The sequence below is a fragment of the Motacilla alba genome, chromosome 1 (genome assembly GCF_015832195.1).
Source record: "Motacilla alba alba isolate MOTALB_02 chromosome 1, Motacilla_alba_V1.0_pri, whole genome shotgun sequence".
In the NCBI taxonomy this organism is placed as follows: Eukaryota; Metazoa; Chordata; class Aves; order Passeriformes; family Motacillidae; genus Motacilla; species Motacilla alba.
The window spans coordinates 78,794,987-78,808,835 of record NC_052016.1 but is presented as its reverse complement, the minus strand read 5'-3'; positions in this window follow the sequence as shown (position 1 = coordinate 78,808,835).

The window sequence follows — 13,849 nt, the reverse complement described above, 5'->3', positions numbered from 1 at the left end:
TCACATTTCTAAGCACAGATCCATAGCAGATTTCTGTTATATAACTGATGGATACCAGCACTGGCTACCTTTGATAAATGTACACATTCAGTTCAGTGCCTACTGAAGGACACTCTTCAATATCAAATGTTTCTTTCAACTAGCTCTAGGCAGTGGCTCATTTAAGACACTGTTTGGCTTATGCTTTGGATTAGTCTAACTGAATGGACTGTTGGGGAGCCCATGTGCATTCAGTTTAGAAGGTGTCATGCAACTCATGTGCTTAAATATTAAGTCAAGGCTGTTATCTTTTTAAGCAAAAGAAAAAAAAAAGAGTTTCCAATGAAAAAAAAATTCCATCCTAAAATCACTATCCAAAATAGCTTTGAGAAATCCATCTCTGTAAAACTGCTTTCCTTTTTCAGCTGTCTAAAATTAACTGACGTGAATTGTTTGGTCTTGGTGGTTTGGAGTTGTTTTTTCTTCAGTACAATGCATATACTACTAAGTACAACTTGAATGTTCCAAAGCTTGAGTTAAAGTACAATATAACTAATCTCAAACCTTAAAACAAAGTTTCTGATTAGCCAATATTGATAAGCAAGATCCAATATAATTTCAGTTGTACAAGATACACTAATTCATTTCCAACTTAAATGAATCAGAGTAATATGAGAGAGATATAATTTAAGTAGCTGCTTGTTCATAACCTCAGGGCCTAGCGAGAGATATAAGACATAAACCTCCAGTCTTTAAATCTCCTGTAGTTTGCAGAGTGCTCAGTACCTGTTTGCCTGTGTTCAGATTTTTCTTCTTGGTAGTTTTGGCTTCCAAATTTCAATATAACTGGAGTCTCATTGACTTTAACAAAAAAAAAAAAAAAAAAAAAAAAAAAAAAAAAAGCCAAAACTATCTTATGGATAAATTCAGATTTAACTGGCTTAAACAAACATAGTTTGTTTATCTTTTTTGTTAAAGAAAACTTTCAAGTTCATGTGTGAATAGACTTGCAAGTAGGGAAAAATATAGATATTTTGGGGTATATGCTTATAGTTAAGATCAATTATTGTATACATGTGTGCGTATACAAACAAATTTTGATTCAGCCTTTTAATTTTTTAAGGTTTTCTTTTTTTCAAATCAATGCACTTGTCAAAGATGTTACTAGAGTCTTTTCATGAAGAAGTCATTCTATAGGTATTACCACAATCCTCCAATGAAGAAAATATTGCAACATCTTCAGATGCATGAAAGTTTCTCCACAAAATCATCCTTTAATTTTAATTTATCTATCATTATTACTTTGAAACATATGTGATTTTTTTTTTTTTGTGCTGTAATGTGGAACCATCACCAGTAAAAGAAATAATAGCAGCACTTTTGGTCTCTTCCATTTAACAGAGATTTTCTTTCTCTTATATTTGATGGTTCTCTTCTTTCTTTTTATCTGTCCTGAAGACTGACGCTTTTCTTTTATTCTTAGATCTATCAGATGACTTTTTCATTAAAAGGAAAAAAAAGAAGATCCTGTAAAGCGTATTTCTGAGTCAATTAAAGTTTTGCTACTAAACCACAATGGCAGAACATGTGTTTTAGCAGTAACTGAGCTGTTGCTATTGCACACATTGGAAAATTTTCTGTCAATTGTGGAGGCTGAGAGAAAAGAAAAAAACAAAAAAAACAAAAAAAAAAAAAACAAGCAACCAACAAAAAAAAAAAAAAAAACAAACCAACAAACTAATTAGAAAGCCACTATATAATTACTTGATCTTCTGGTTGTGATGAGAGAGGAAGGGTCTGAAAAAATGCATTTATACAAAACTTCTTAAATTATTTTTATTTGTGTTATGAAGTAATCATTCTCTTTTCTCTTCATGGCTGGAGTAAGGTAAACTCTAGGAATTATCTCTTATGATTTTTTTGTGTCCATCATTGTCTTCTTCCTAGTCTTTCTGTGCATTTTTAATTTCTTCATGTCCTACTGTAGGTATTTGCTTTACATAAATTCCTCTAAATTTGCTCCAAATCAAACGTATTTTTGTTGCACATAAACAAACACCTGTCTTTTTCTAAATTTAATCTTGGTTCGTAGGATTTTAAAGAAAACTTTAGTAGTAATAGTTTACTTCTGCCTGCAGCAGTTTCTCTCTTTTTTATTATTATTGCATCAATCTTTCTGACTTATCAGGCAAGTAAAAGAGAAAAACATATTACCACTGTAGTTATTGATGAATAAAAACAATGAAAGTCTTAATTAACTCTGTATTTTCACTAGATATGTACTTTCCACTTTATTGAAAAGAAACAGAGAAGGACTGAATGTAAATTAAGAAAGAGGAAATTCTGTTGTGTTGCTTCATAAGCAAGCCTGATGTTTCAATATTATGGAGATTTGTGTGACTGAAGAAGCAATTGAAAGGCAATTCAATCTTGGTATGTTCCTTAAAATCACATTCTTTTCATTTTTTTTATAAATTTCAGTTTACCCTGATTTTTCTCTGTAGAAATAATATAAGAAAGGAATCTTGCAAGTTCTGGATTATCTAAACCACACCTCACTATCTTTTACTCATTTGGAGCTGACAGCTCCCATTCACCAGTGAAGAGAGCCTAGGTGGCCTTGATAATTCTACATCCATACGGTGCAATTTTTCTTTGGGAAAAGAAGAAAGTAAGCAAAGAAAAAAATCTAGTCTGTCATATATTTAGAGGTATAGAAATACCTATTTAAGCCTGAGTGAGTTATCTTAAGCTCTCTATATAGTCAAAGAAATAGACACCTTCAGAACACATCTCATTCTATCTCTCTGTGATAAATTAAGACTCTTTGAAGGAGATGGAAATTTCATTTTTAAAGACAGCTGTTCTACTGCCTGAAGGTTCACAGAATTTTAAAAACATAGAAGAAACAAGTAAACTTTAGAAAAAGTGTATCTGTATTTCACATCCCTTTCCTTTTTGATTGATATAATCTCTACCAAACAAACAAAGACTTCAGGGATGATATTTCAATTTTAAAAATTCCCACATCCAAAGATGCTTGAGATATCATTCCAAGATACCTGTTTAGGATTTGTAGATATGATGCAGCATTCAAACTAGATTCACCCCCTTCTGAAATGATAACAAGAAAAAGGAGGAACAACTTTGACTGTATTAAATGATGTTATATAACTATGATTAGGCATCTGGTGGGACTCAGCAGCCCATAACTTCATGTGTCCACAATGCCTTTATATGAACCAGTTGAGGTCTCACTGTGCTCAACAAAGATTAAGGGAAGAAATCACCCGTAAATATTTAGTATCCTTTTAGATGCTCTAGTACATGAAAGATATTATTTGACTAGTGTGACATCTTGCTGACACAAGTTTTAAGAGAAAATCATAGTGCTTGCATATCCTAGGTCTAGGACACTTGAAATGGCACTGAAATGGTATGTCATTTGTTGAAGCTATTAATGTGCATGTACCATGTATATGTGCATGTATATATGTCTGTCTATACACTCACATAGTTGAAGAAACTCTCAAAATAGCCTAATAATATTGTGTGGATTAGCATATAATATTTTACAGTTAAAAATACAGGAAGAAAGAATGTAAAACATGCACATATATGAAAAATGTGTTAGTATAAGTTGCTCTGTGTTTGCAGAAAAATGGGAAAAAATATATATGATGAAAAAAAGATTAAAAAGTGACACGGAGTGAGAGATTGAAATGTTAATGGTTACTGACTCCAGCAACTGGCCATTTGCAAAAGCAGCAGGGTGCTTTGCTGAGATCAGGTTTGTGCAACCCACCCTCCAACCAAAGGGGAGGAGGAGAGTTTTATGTATGTGGTGATGAAACCTCTCATCTGCATAAAACAGAGGGGGTGAATACCCACCACTGGAGGCTACAAGCTGGGATTTGAGCCAGATAAGGGAGAAGGCTGATAAGAAGCAGACCCTGCAGAGGCAGATAGTGGGTTTTGTCATGCAATATCCCCTCTTACACAACTGGCTCACTCACACAACAGTTTATAAATTTACAAACTGATCGTTTGGTGTCATTTCAGCTCCAAGGGATCTTTAAACAAGAACCTGACTTACCTTTGCCTACAGGGCCAGTTGAAAGCTTGAATTTACACAACGGATTATTCTTACCCTTTTTTCCTCCCTTTTTTTCCTCCTCCATTTCAACCCATTTAGGAAATAATTTCTTTGGTGTAGTATCCATGTTCGAGGAAAGCACCAATCATACCCACAATATAAATCTAATAAATGACATTTCTCGCGGACTTGTGCAAAAAACAGGTATACTGCTGAATATGTAATTCTCAAAGAATTTTGTGAAAGCAAGACAGCTATCACCATAGAAATGCTGAAATCCTTTGACACATTCACTAGGGACAAAAGGGGCTCATGTAAAAGAAAAAAAAAGAGAGATCCTTTTTGAGACTTGTAGACTGTTGATATGGTTTGAAATGCTCAGTGTGTCAAACTTATTGATCAAAACATCCTAAACAACTATTACATTCTTTGAAAATAACACAAAGATCTCAGTAAAATGTATTGACTGACCTCTTTTACTTTGAAGTCACAGACGGCTTCCTCATGGTGCATTGGCTTGCTATTTATTTTTCCTTGTAAGATATATTGACAACAAACATTAACTCATCAGGACCAGGCCAGTGATACTGAGGTAGGAATGAAACACAAATTTATTTTTTTTTTCTTCCATCATCCTGCGAACTGTGTGTGTTTATCTGTACTCATGTATATCTATCTATCTATCTGTAACTATGTATTTTCAATTTGAAATGAATTTTAGCAATAGTAGCAATGCCAAATTCACTCAATATGTGCCTCCTGCTATACATTCTACTCTCAGTTTCTGGAGACTGCTAAGATTTAACACATCTATTGGTCTTTTTAGAGACCTTTGTGGTGATAAAAGCTCTTCTGGGTTTCTGCACAGCTGATCTGCTCAGCTGTTAAGAGCAGTTCTCTAGGTTCTCCCTATAGTCACTAAAAGTAGGCAAACTCCTCTGATTAGTCCCTCACCTGCTATACAAGCACATGGCTGTGGGTTTTGGATAATGCGGTAAGATGAAAAGCATATATTAAAAAAAGAGGTGAAATACAGAGGAAGGGAGGGTGGGGAAGAGAGTCATGGCAAGGCAGGAAGGCAGGAAAGGTAGAGAGAAAGAAAAAGAGAATGAGAGAGAGAGAGAGAGAGAAAAAGAAAGAAAGAAAGAAAGAAAGAAAGAAAGAAAGAAAGAAAGAAAGAAAGAAAGAAAGAAAGAAAGAAAGAAAGAAAGAAAGAAAGAAAGAAAGAAAGAAAGAAAGAAAGAAAGAAAGAAAGAAAGAAAGAAAGAAAGAAAGAAAAGAAAGATATTATTTGTAAATTGTTTTTCCCTACCCTGAAAATAAGTTTCTCGCTTTCTTTGCACATTAGTTATAATGTGTGGTCCGTTCTTGCAAACATTTCTGGGAAATGTTGGATGGCTTCAGAGGTCTTTGGTGATCTTGATCCCTTCCTACAGTCCCTGCCCACTTTTCAGCTTCACTCCTGCATTTTCACACTGGTGTATTGTGCTTATTTCCAGAAACAAAAGCAAAGATATTTTTCCAGGAAAAATGCTAGCATGGCCCCCTTCTCCAGCCACAACTTATTCTTTCTCAGACTTGTTATTACCAATGATCCATGGCTGGCTCCACAGGCATCCAGCTATTGGCCCCTGTGCTCTGGGATTCTACAAGATTGATCTTCATACTGTCTTCTTCCAGCGTCTTTATTTAAACTCCCTATAGAAATTTATCAACAAAATGGTAGCAATATCTATAACTTCTAATTAATGTGATGGCATTGCATGGAGTACTTTAAAGAAATTAGGCATTAAAATGCAGACCATGGTATCTGATGAGCTGTTCTGTCCTGGGAATCTAGACACAATGGAGCCATGTCTAGCTTTAACCACTCTGCAATTATTTTTTTCAAGATTAAGAACAAAATATACTCATTTGACTTTTTAAATTTGTTTAAATTTCTTTTGGCTTAAACAATCACCCATAGGGTTTTTATCATTAATTTTTGCACAACAAATCAATACACAAGATTGTTTCAAAGTCACTACGGCATTTTCTGGAGAGCCTAGATTTTCACTAGAGATTGCCTTGCCCGGGGTTGTCTATTTACTTCTCATCACAACATTTATAGATAATCCATCTCTAGCATCATCAGTTTTGGGAAAGTCATTGTTTGTTGGTAAAAGATTGTTTATATTTGAACTGTGTCCAGGTAGCAACATTAAATAAACAGTTTGAACCTTTTTCTATGTCATAGATGCTTACACAGATTAAACTGCAGCTTGAAGAAATCAGCTTGGTTTTAAACTGAACCTACAGACACAAATTCTGCAAGATGTTTAACTAAATGCTTGGCTTTTTTTCCATGTTAAATTCAAAAAAACCTAAATCCTTTTCTGGTAAAGTGATGAAAGAGATTATTTTGAAAACCACAATAGTGAAATACACGTAACGGCAAAATACTAAAAGTGGAAATATCTTTTCTCTGTGTTAATCTTCAGTTTATTTCTGAAATTCTGGGGTTCTTCTTAAACCCAGTGTATCAATGCTAATGACATCAAAGCTGCAGAGATTTTTCTCTCGTCTTTTCAGTCTGTGTCATCTCCTCTCTTCCACGACAGAACAGATTTTTATAAGTAGGACTTTATGATGATTTTAATTTTTGATAGTTACTCACATTGTTAAATATTACACAGTCAGCATTAACAGAAGAACATGCTTTTAGTGTACAGGACAAGTGAGGAATTAGTGCAGAATGAGAGACACATGCAGCAATAGAATGAATACATTGTCATCTTGTTCTGTAAAAGGTGCCTTTCCATGTAGAAAATAAATCTCTGCATACTAAGTCTAAAGAGATGTTCTGGCTTTGTGACAGTCTGGTGCAGCCAAGGTATTACTGTCTACAACTCACTTCATGTAAGAATGTGATGGTTCTTATGTATTTTAAATCAGCAGATATATTTGGAAAAGGATATATTTGAAAAACAACTCCTTTAAGGGAGGTTAGAGGTGTAGTATTTGTAAGATGCAGTTTTTGAGAGGGCTGTGCTTAATTTTCTGCTATTACTTGTTTAGATTGCCACACAAGCTGTAAGAACAAGGCAGAGAATCAAACCAAGAATCAAACCACCATTACACAGGTCACATAGCAGGAGACATAGATGTTTAAAGAAAAGGAAGAACAACAAAAGCAGATGTGATATTCCTCCTCATATTCTTCCATTTTCCCTCTCATTTTCACTTAAGAGGATTTCCTGAGATGGATCTCGTTTTTCACATTTTGTCTCCCTCAGTGCTGGGATTTTTTAGGTCCAACATGGTCTTTTTAAGTGTACAAAGTTTGTGCATCTACAAGGAATTCTTTGTAAGGAATTCACAGGATTATTATCTACTGAGTGAGTGAAGAAATAATTATTGGGTTTTTATTTATTTAAATGATAGTGTGCCTACCTGAGGATTTAAAAATATCTCTTTTTTTGGTATACCAATGTATGGCATTCTGTTGCCTGACATCATAGAGCCATTTCTGAGAAAACTTACTTCGGAATTAGTTGTGTGTTAACTGGTACATCTCAGTGTCAGTGTTTGTCACTCCAGGATCTGTATTGATTTCAGAATGTAGCTTAAATGTATATTTCAAATTCTTGTTCATTTTGTGGGGAATATTTCTATTTTAGTTTTTTAATTATTCATTGGCTATGCACTTTTCATCAGTTTCGAAGAGAATATTTTAAATCCTCAATATGAACATCAGCTGCTACCAAAGTGGTTATATTTTTCCTTCTGGGATGCTCTCACAGCTTTGGCTGGCAGAGCTACCGAGAATACATCCTCCTATGCATTCTGAGTCAGAGTAAATTTTCTCACATGTGGCTCAGTAAAGCCTTAATTTAAAAGGCAGTACAAAGCTACCAGTAGAGTGTAGTCAATAAGAAAAACCTCAGTTCTCAAACAGATTGGAAAAATTATCTTTAGTGATCTTTAGAAGAAACTGTTAGAGAACCTATTACTACAGGCTTCCATTTAGGGAAAGCTTTGATAAGAATTGACCTCTGGGATCAACACTAAACATATTGTCATTATTTGTTAACTTAATGTTCTCTTGTTCTAGGTTAACTTCCATTAAGTGCTTTCTATGCTCTTGTTTTACCTCATTAAAATAATACATTTCCATGAAGCTGCAAGATTTACAGTACAAATTCACAGATTTCTCAATCTGATAGTCTTTGTTTTGCTAAAGCACTTGGTAAAAATCACTGATATCTCACTTCTGAAGGACTGAGCTTTCCTGCAACAGAGAAAAGTGTGTACTAATATCATTTGTGATTTCAATACTTGAAGTGCAGGTTGTTATGATTTCAATTTATTTGACTTCATTGGCTAAGGTAAAAGAGATTCAATGTTAATTTTCAAGATGCACTTTAAAACTTTGAGAAGTTTTAAAGAGGTAAATGAACTGTAAAATGTGAATGACTGTTAGCCTTGGATTCTGCTGCTTGATTAAGCTGATAATAACTGCTGGTCATTTTGAGGTAAAATCAGGATCATCACTTCAGGTGTATGGAATGTCAAAAAATGGTTCTTAGTTTCTCTAGTACACAGAAAGTATAATAAAGAATCTTAATTGATAGTAATTGTATTTAACTCTAAAAGATTCTATAATTTCCATATTGATTAAAAACATTTCTTTTTCTCCCTGGGCTGTTGTGTTAATTTTTCTTAACTGTTGTTAACAATTATAGCAACAAATGTTCCTCTGTCACAGCGTCTTTCAACCTCCTTCAGCCCACAGATCCTGACAGAATTTAAACAGGACCCTATATAAAAAAGTTAAATCAACTGGCAGTTGGATTAATTTTTTTTCTTACTTGTCTTTCACTTTTTTTTCTTTCACTTGTCTTTCCATTCTGGTACTTCCTAAGCCTTTATGGGTCCATGCAGCACTACTTTAAGAAACATTATTCATACTGTCCCTAATCAGCTGAACCAAATGATTCAATCCAATTCTTTATCAAAATTTCAGCTGCTCTTTCCGTGTCTAGGAGTGAATGAAATCTAATCCCTTTTGTCTGAGTGACAATGTGGAATTAAGGCCTGAATTCACCATCTGCACCTTCTATTAGCTATTTATACATGTATCTCCCATCACCATCTAGACTTTGGGCAAAGCATCGTTCTGCTTCAATTTCCCATAAGATAAAAAGCAATAAAAAAGTAGTCTTGGTAAAGAATTGCCTTAACATTAAGTGATAACTATGTATGTTTTGTGTGATTTGACCAGTGCCAAGTGTAGCCCATGTCTGACAGATACAAATTCTTGCCACACTTCCTGCTTTTCATTGCCTGATGGCCTCCATAGAGATGCTGTCCAAACTGCCAAGCTCATTCAGAAGGAGGGTGTATGAAATGGCCCACAATGAGGCAATTAAATTCAGATACTTGTTTACACACAAAAGATTGCAGCAGATGATAGGGACACTGTCTGATGTGCTTGAGAGGGAAGATCATCTTTCCAGGCCCCCTCATCTTGGGGCCTGGAAACATGCTTATGAGAAGACATGATATTCCTCTGATCATTTGGCAGATTCTCACACAAGAAAATATTTTATTTATATTTTATTCCGTTGTATTAGATTGTCTTTGTTATATTTTCTATCATTTAACCTAATTCTCCTCTTTCTATCTTTCCTCTCATTCTCATATTCACCCCCAAACCATAATTTACCTTCAGAAAAAATAGAAACTGTTTCCTATAAAACTAATAGGATATTGAATTGTTTGACAGTATTTGGTTGGGAGGCAGTATTTTATTATTAAAAAGAAGGAAGAAAAAAGGAAAATACAATACTTAAAAAAATTCACAAGAAATACCTTAAACAAGAATACAGGTTTCAGAAGCATGAAGGTGTTATATCCAAAACTTTAATCTGAAAACCACACACTTATGTGCCACAGATTTTCACATTTTCCTTACTTACAGGTGTCATCCTTGGGATGAAGAGAAAACAGACATTTTAACATGTTTCAGTAGTCTGGAAGTATAAGTCTTGACATTCATTTCATTCTGTCAAAGTAGTTTTCATGTTTTTCAATGTGTCTCCATTTAACAATACAATATCCAAACCATTCTGGGAACAGTGAAAAGAACTCACATTTAACATTGTGCAATATATAATACATGGTCATTGTAGGCCTGTGAACTTTTCAATGAGACAGATGCATGCTGGTTTATATTATTTTCTGCAGCATGTGGAACATATCAGTGGCTCACCAACTGCCTGTTTCAGTGTCCTAAGATTGATCTATAAAGGCCTTTTTCTACTCCCTACTAAAAGATCCCATCCATACATTCAAATGAATAAATAAATAAGGATGGAATAAATCTACCTTACAGGGATATGCTAATCTTTGAAGGACAATTGAAGGAAATATTTCAACATTCTTTCTTAGTGAGTGCTTCTACATCTTTTCCCTAAGTGTCCTGGAATGTTTATAATATTTCTCTTTATAATACCCACAATATTACACTCTTTAAAATCTCTTCTGGATGGTGCCACTACGAGTAACTCTGTGTCCATTACAAAACACATGGGTATACCTGACTCATGCTGTGGTTTCAATTCTGGTGACAAGGCATCTAGCTACTAGAAGTATAGCTATATTTCAATACCGAAATATTAATTGTCTCTTTCTAACCAATGGATAAGAAACAGACCCCATTCAGAAACACTGAATTGTCTTTTGATTGCTGGCAGAATTTCCAGATATTCTATCATTTATCTGTACAATACAGTTAATATGGCTTATTAATGTGCAAAATATTTGTTAAGCTCAGGTAACAGATTATGGCCGGATTTGTTTCATTTAATGTTTTAAAACTTTTTTAAAGTACTAAGGGATAAGGCAAAAATATGGTACAGAGAAATTACCAGATTGTTACTCCTACATAATATTATGGCAATTATATGGGGGAAAATTGTCCTGGGATGCGTATTTATCTTTCACTCTTACAGTTAAATGCACTTGTTATGCTGTTACGTGCTCAGAAATCCTTTATGTTGCTACAAAGGATCATGAAACTTCAATAGTTTATTCATGTACCAAAAGAAACATTTCAAGGATGTTTATCAACTGTAACTAAAAAGGAAAATGCATTTTTTTTTTCATGTCTGGGTGGTTAATAAGAGAAAAGTCCAGGTAACTGGTAACAAACAGTTGTCCATTTGTACCCACGCTGTAGTGTGAGTTCTCCCTTATTGCAGTATTGCTGGCAAGCTAAGCTTCAAGGCAGGGAAAGGAAAAGAAAAGGGAAAAAAAAATTTGATTATTCTAGTGTTTTTTTCCATGTCAGGCTGTGGAAACCACAACTCAGCTTGAAGGAACGACTGATAAATATTTGTTATCCCTCCCCACAGTGAGCAAAAGACAGACCAGGAGAGAGAAAAAAGAAAACCAAAAATCATGCTTCATATTTTTGGCCCAGTCCTAGCACAAATTAGTATGGTGAAGAAAAGGAAAGACTTCTAACCTCTCCTTTCAGGGATTAAGCTGTGCTCTTCACACATTTTCTTTTCTACTTTCTTTTAGATTCCCTTCTACGCTTGTTAGAAAGATGAAAGCAAAGGAACAATTTATGTCAATTTAGAGCTCTTGTGTGATAACTTTTACTGCCCTTATTCTGTTCAGGCAGCATGTCCAAACTTACTGTGTACAGACCTTGTGACATTATAAAAGTCAGTACAAGACATGGAAACGAACAAAATCTGGGGTGCTCCATTCTGGAGCCTCTTTGCAGCACTTTTGAAGAAATTGACTGTTTTTCTTTCCTTGGATTTGTAATAGATTTCTTAGGTGGCAGAATATTAGTGTAGCATAAAGTCTTGAAAGAGCAATACCAAAGATTCATTTCATCTCTAGAAGCATCTGGGAAATATATTTGGATATAAATGCTTGGATAAAAAATACATCTTTAAATAATTAGCAGTTCAGAGCTATCTAAGGATTTAGTCTTCACTTTTTTTTTTTTTTTTCCTTTTTTCCATGCTATATGGTTGCAGCAAAAATTATCATGAAGTCTTTTTGTTCTAGCTTTAGTAATACCATAAGGACTAAATATGATGAAAAATTTTGGAGGCTGAACCATCTGATATTAGAATATTTATTTTAGATTGTGTTTATCATGGAGCAAATACCCTGGTGCACCTTGAAGGCTTTTCCCCTGTTCCTCAGACAAAAGAATTTGTTAGATAATGTGTCAATTCTCATGGAAGGGTTTTGTTTCACTGGAAATAAAAAAAAAAGAGCAAGGAGAGAGAATGTTTATTGTTCTCTTTTGAACTTCATGTTATACATTTATGACCATGATCTGCCAAGAGAAATGTATTTTTTTAATCTTTTTTCTATTTTTAAATGAGGTTAAGAAACTTATTCCTGAAACGGTGACTTTTTAAGATTATTGCCTTTAAACCTTCACAAATTACAGAAGATATTTATAGAAAGACTTTGTATTTTAGTGGGTTTTTTTTAATGAGTCTATTACTAATAGTAATTTCTATTGCCTTAGCAATAAGTTTTCTACCATGTTAAATATGAGGTAATTCACTGACCAAAGAATACTAAACAGATTTCATAGTCCTCTTAAAATAAAAATAATGGATTCCCAATCCCTGAAACTTGTAAAATATGTGAACTTGAAGAAAAGGCCACAGGTATAATAAACCACAAAGAGTATTTTATATACCAATATCTATATCATTAATTGCCATAGGTAATGTTATAATAACTGTAGTTATAAATCTTTTCAGCATACTTAATGGTAATGAACTTTTTCTTCCGCTTTGATTAGAGACATTCTTCTGCCACCACCTGAATCTCATTTTTTGTAAAAAGCTGTTGTTTTTTCTCTTCTGTTTAGAGAAAGATCAGAGATATAAACATTGAGGATATAACAGAGCTTTGAATCCTTTTTCTTCTGAAAAAAGTACCTGCACAAGGCAATGTTGCTATTCTATTTATTGCTATAGTCAATGAATGAATGATCACTTTTTTTCTGATTCTCAATCAATAGATTTTAGAGTATCTGCCACAGAAAATCCACTTCTACTCCTTAATTTTTATAGGTCTTTGAACTGCACCTCTCCTAATTTATTTTAAAACAATTTGAGCTGATAGCATTTGTGCATATGTGGCATTAATCACTGCTTCATTATAACTGATTTATTGAAAAGAATATGACCATCAATCCATTCAATTAGAAGTTTGCCAAATAAAATGCAAAATTATATGGTGTCCTGGTGAGGGCAGCAAAACATTCAACATACATGCTCCTATTAAGCCCAATACTGTTCTATGCAAACTAATTCTGAAATTGCAAATGAGAGGAATGAATGCTATTGGATTTAGCTGTACAAGCTAGGAAGGTGCACTTTTCCATATTTTTTAATCACTGTCTTTGTTTGTCTAATACTAATGACAAAACTTATATTTTTTTTTAAACTTTACATCCAAAATTATAATGTGTATACAGTTGAAAACACATTAAGTATCAATGTCAAAGGACAGTGGAAAAGTTGGAAGCAACCTGATTATTTTTCCTTCTTGTGTTTTGATCTGCACTATTAAAAATACTTGAACTATGCTTGGCTGTCTCCTACAAAACCACATTATAATTTCTTGATTTAGAACAACTGTTAAAGTAGTTATATGAAAATTTATTCTGGTGGCCTGGAAAATACAAAATGAGGAAGTGTCCTGAAAGTAAATCTCAAGACCTAAATAAGTAAATAATTAAGG